Below are 6,000 nucleotides of genomic sequence, written 5' to 3' on the forward strand. Positions count from 1 at the left end.
TACATAGTCCAAGTGCCCGCTAGTTAACGTAGATAGCCCAATTGCCCGCTAGGGAACGTACATAGTCCAAGTGCCCGCTAGGTAACCTAGTTAGTCCAAGTGCCAAGCTAGTTAAACTACATAGTCCACGTGCCTGATAGGTAAACTACATAGTCCAAGTGCCCACTAGGTAACCTAGACAGTCTAATTGCCCACTAGTTAACCTAGACAGTCCAAGTAACCGCTAGGGAACCTACATAGTCCAAGTTCCCGCTAGGGAACTTACATATTCCAAGTGCCCGCTAGTTAACCTAGATAGTCCAAGTGCCCGCTAATTAACCAGGATCGTCCAAGTGCCCTCTAGTTAACTTACATAGTCCAAGGGCCTGCTAGTTAACCTACATAGACCAAGGGCCCGCTAGTTAACCTAGATAGTCCAAGTGCCTACTAGTTAACCTACATAGTCCAAGTGCCCGCTAGGGAACCTACACAGGCCAAGTGACCACTAGGTTACCTACATAGTCCAAGTGCCCGTTCGTTAACCTACATAGTCCAAGTGCCCGCTAGGTAACGTAGATAGCGCAATTGCCCGGTAGGGAACGTACATAGTCCAAGTGCCCGCTAGGTAACCTAGATAGTCCAAGTGCCCGCTAGTTAACCTACATAGTCCAAGTGCCTGATAGGTAAACTACATAGCGCAAGTGCCCACTAGGTAACCTAGACAGTCCAATTAGCCACTAGTTAACCTAGACAGTCCAAGTAACCGCTAGGGAACCTACATAGTCCAACTGCTCTCTAGGCAACCTACATAGTCCAAGTGCCCGTTAGTTAACCTAGATAGTCAAAGTGCCTGCTAGGTAACCTAGATAGTCCAAGTGCCCGCTAGGTAACCTACAAAGTGCAAGTGTCCGCTAGTTAAACTACATAGTCCAAAGGCCCGCTAGTTAACCTAGATAGTCCAAGTGCCCGCTAGGTAACCTACATAGTGCAAGTGTCCGCTAGTTAACATACGTAGTCCAAGGGACCGCTAGTTAACCTAGATCGTCCAATTGTCCACTAGTTAACCTACATAGTCCAAGTGCCCTATATGGAACCTTGATAGTCCAAGTGCACGCTAGGGAAACTACATAGTCCAATTGCCCGCTCTGGAACATACATAGTCCAAGTGCCTGTTAGTTAACCTAGATAATGCAAGTGCCCTTTAGTTAACCTACATAGTCCAAGTGCCCGCTAGATAACTTACATAGTCCAAGTTTCCGCTAGGTAACCTATATAGTCCAAATGCCCGCTAGGGAACCTACATAGTCCAAGTGCCTGCTAGGTAAACTACATAGTCCAAGTGCCCACTAGGTAACCTAGACAGTCCAATTGCCCGCTAGTTAACCGAGACAGTCCAAGTAACCACTAGGGAACCTACATAGTCCAAGTTCCCGCTAGGGAACTTACATATTCCAAGTGCCCGCTAGTTAACCTAGATAGTCCAAGTGCCCGCTAGTTAACCTAAATCGTCCAAGTGTACGCTAGGTAACCTACAACGTCCACGTGCCTGCTAGCTAACCCAGGTAGTCCAATGCCTGTTAGCTAACCTACATAGTCCAAGTGCCCGTTCGTTAACCTAGATAGTCCAAGTGCCCGCTATGTAACCTAGACAGTCCAAGTGCCCGCTAGGTTACCTACATAGTCCAAGTGTCCGTTCGTTAACCTAGATAGTCCAAGTGACCGTTTGGTAACCTACATAGTCCAAGTGCCCGCTTCGTAACCTGGATAGTCCAAGTGCCAGCTAGATAACCAACAAAATCAAAGTGCGCCATAGGTAACCTACATAGTCCAAGTGCCTTCTAGGGAGCCTACATAGTCCACGTGACCGCTAAGGAACCTACATAGTCCAAGTGCCCGTTAGGGAACCTACATCGTCCAAGTGCTCGCTAGGTAACCTACATAGTCCAAATGCCCGCAAGAAAACTACATAGTCTAAGTGCCCGCTAGGGAACCTACATAATCCAAGTGCCCGTTAGGTAACCTAGATAGTCCAAGTGCCCGTTAGCTAACCTAGATAGTCCAATGGCCCGCTAGTTGACCTACATAGTCCAAGTGCCCGCTAGTTAACCTACATAGTCCAAGTGCCCGCAAGGTAACCTAGACAGGCCAAGTGACCACTAGGTTACCTACATAGTCCAAGTGCCCGTTCGTTAACCTACATAGTCCAAGTGCCTGCTAGTTAACGTAGATAGCGCAATTGCCCGCTAGGGAACGTACATAGTCCAAGTGCCCGCTAGGTAACCTAGATAGTCCAAGTGCCCGCTATTTAACCTACATAGTCCAAGTGCCTGATAGGTAAACTACATAGTCCAAGTGCCCACTAGGTAACCTAGACAGTCTAATTGCCACTAGTTAACCTAGACAGTCCAAGTAACCGCTAGGGAACCTACATAGTCCAAGTGCTCGCCAGGTAACGTAGATAGCCCAATTGCCCTCTAGGGAACGTACATAGTCCTAGTGCCCGCTAGGTAACCTAGATAGTCCAAGTGCCCGCTAGTTAGCCTACATAGTCCACGTGCCTGATAGGTAAACTACATAGTCCAAGTGCCCACTAGGTAACCTAGACAGTCCAATTGCCCACTAGTTAACCTAGACAGTCCAAGTAACCGCTAGGGAACCTACATAGTCCAAGTGCTCGCTAGGGAACCTACATAGTCCAAGTGCCCGTTAGTTAACTTAGATAGTCAAAGTGCCTGCAAGGTAACCTAGATAGTCCAAGTGCCCGCTAGGTAACCTACATAGTGCAAGTGTCCCCTAGTTAAACTACATAGTCCAAAGGCCCGCTAGTTAACCTAGATAGTCCAAGTGCCCGCTAGGTAACCTACGTAGTGCAAGTGTCAGCTAGTTAACCTACGTAGTCCAAGGGACCGCTAGTTAACCTAGATCGCCCATTTGTCCACTAGTTAACCTACATAGTCCAAGTGCCCTATATGGAACCTAGATAGTCCAAGTGCACGCTAGGGAACCTACATAGTCCAATTGCCTGCTCTGGAACATACATAGTCCAAGTGCCTGTTAGTTAACCTAGATAATGCAAGTGCCCTTTAGTTAACCTACATAGTCCAAGTTCCCGCTAGGTAACCTATATAGTCCAAATGCCCGCTAGGGAACCTACATAGTCCAAGTTCCTGCTAGGTAAACTACATAGTCCAAGTGCCCACTAGGTAACCTAGACAGTCCAATTGCCCGCTAGTTAACCTAGACAGTCCAAGTAACCGCTAGGGAACCTACATAGTCCAAGTGCCCGTTAGTTAACCTAGATTGTCAAAGTGCTTGCTAGGTAACCTAGATAGTCCAAGTGCCCGCTAGGTAACCTACAAAGTGCAAGTGTCCGCTAGTTAAACTACATAGTCCAAAGGCCCGCTAGTTAACCTAGATAGTCCAAGTGCCCGCTAGGTAACCTACATAGTGCAAGTGTCCGCTAGTTAACCTACGTAGTCCAAGGGACCGCTAGTTAACCTAGATCGTCCAATTGTCCACTAGTTAACCTACATAGTCCAAGTGCCCTATATGGAACCTAGATAGTCCAAGTGCATGCTAGGGAAACTACATAGTCCAATTGCCCGCTCTGGAACATACATAGTCCAAGTGCGTGTTAGTTAACCTAGATAATGCAAGTGCCCTTTAGTTAACCTACATAGTCCAAGTGCCCGCTAGATAACCTACATAGTCCAAGTTTCCGCTAGGTAACCTATATAGTCCAAATGCCCGCTAGGGAACCTACATAGTCCAAGTGCCTGCTAGGTAAACTACATAGTCCAAGTGCCCACTAGGTAACCTAGACAGTCCAATTGCCCGCTAGTTAACCTAGACAGTCCAAGTAACCACTAGGGAACCTACATGGTCCAAGTTCCCGCTAGGGAACTTACATATTCCAAGTGCCCGCTAGTTAACCTAGATAGTCCAAGTGCCCGCTAGTTAACCAGGATTGTCCAAGTGCCCTCTAGTTAACTTACATAGTCCAAGGGCCTGCTAGTTAACCTACATAGACCAAGGGCCCGCTAGTTAACCTAGATAGTCCAAGTGCCCGCTAGTTAACCTGCATATTCCAAGTGCCCGCTAGGTAACCTAGACAGGCCAAGTGACCACTAGGTTACGTACATATTCCAAGTTCCCGTTCATTAACCTACATAGTCCAAGTGCCCGCTAGGTAACGTAGATAGCCCAATTGCCCGCTAGGGAACGTACATAGTCCAAGTGCCCGCTAGGTAACCTAGATAGTCCAAGTGCCAAGCTAGTTAAACTACATAGTCCACGTGCCTGATAGGTAAACTACATAGTCCAAGTGCCCACTAGGTAACCTAGACAGTCCAATTGCCCACTAGTTAACCTAGACAGTCCAAGTAACCGCTAGGGAACCTACATAGTCCAAGTGCTCGCTAGGGAACCTACATAGTCCAAGTGCCCGTTAGTTAACTTAGATAGTCAAAGTGCCTGCAAGGTAACCTAGATAGTCCAAGTGCCCGCTAGGTAACCTACATAGTGCAAGTGTCCGCTAGTTAAACTACATAGTCCAAAGGCCCGCTAGTTAACCTAGATAGTCCAAGTGCCCGCTAGGTAACCTACATAGTGCAAGTGTCAGCTAGTTAACCTACGTAGTCCAAGGGACCGCTAGTTAACCTAGATCGCCCATTTGTCCACTAGTTAACCTACATAGTCCAAGTGCCCTATATGGAACCTAGATAGTCCAAGTGCACGCTAGGGAACCTACATAGTCCAATTGCCTGCTCTGGAACATACATAGTCCAAGTGCCTGTTAGTTAACCTAGATAATGCAAGTGCCCTTTAGTTAACCTACATAGTCCAAGTTCCCGCTAGGTAACCAATATAGTCCAAATGCCCGCTAGGGAACCTACATAGTCCAAGTTCCTGCTAGGTAAACTACATAGTCTAAGTGCCCACTAGGTAACCTAGACAGTCCAATTGCCGCTAGTTAACCTAGACAGTCCAAGTAACCGCTAGGGAACCTACATAGTCCAAGTGCCCGTTAGTTAACCTAGATAGTCAAAGTGCTTGCTAGGTAACCTAGATAGTCCAAGTGCCCGCTAGGTAACCTACAAAGTGCAAGTGTCCGCTAGTTAAACTACATAGTCCAAAGGCCCGCTAGTTAACCTAGATAGTCCAAGTGCCCGCTAGGTAACCTACATAGTGCAAGTGTCCGCTAGTTAACCTACGTAGTCCAAGGGAACGCTAGTTAACCTAGATCGTCCAATTGTCCACTAGTTAACCTACATAGTCCAAGTGCCCTATATGGAACCTAGATAGTCCAAGTGCACGCTAGGGAAACTACATAGTCCAATTGCCCGCTCTGGAACATACATAGTCCAAGTGCGTGTTAGTTAACCTAGATAATGCAAGTGCCCTTTAGTTAACCTACATAGTCCAAGTGCCCGCTAGATAACCTACATAGTCCAAGTTTCCGCTAGGTAACCTATATAGTCCAAATGCCCGCTAGGGAACCTACATAGTCCAAGTGCCTGCTAGGTAAACTACATAGTCCAAGTGCCCACTAGGTAACCTAGACAGTCCAATTGCCCGCTAGTTAACCTAGACAGTCCAAGTAACCACTAGGGAACCTACATGGTCCAAGTTCCCGCTAGGGAACTTACATATTCCAAGTGCCCGCTAGTTAACCTAGATAGACCAAGTGCCCGCTAGTTAACCAGGATTGTCCAAGTGCCCTCTAGTTAACTTACATAGTCCAAGGGCCTGCTAGTTAACCTACATAGACCAAGGGCCCGCTAGTTAACCTAGATAGTCCAAGTGCCCGCTAGTTAACCTGCATATTCCAAGTGCCCGCTAGGTAACCTAGACAGGCCAAGTGACCACTAGGTTACGTACATATTCCAAGTTCCCATTCGTTAACCTACATAGTCCAAGTGCCCGCTAGGTAACGTAGATAGCCCAATTGCCCGCTAGGGAACGTACATAGTCCAAGTGCCCGCTAGGTAACCTAGATAGTCCAAGTGCCAAGCTAGTTAA

The sequence above is a fragment of the Tenrec ecaudatus genome, chromosome 16, assembly GCF_050624435.1.
Source record: "Tenrec ecaudatus isolate mTenEca1 chromosome 16, mTenEca1.hap1, whole genome shotgun sequence".
NCBI lineage: Eukaryota > Metazoa > Chordata > Mammalia > Afrosoricida > Tenrecidae > Tenrec > Tenrec ecaudatus.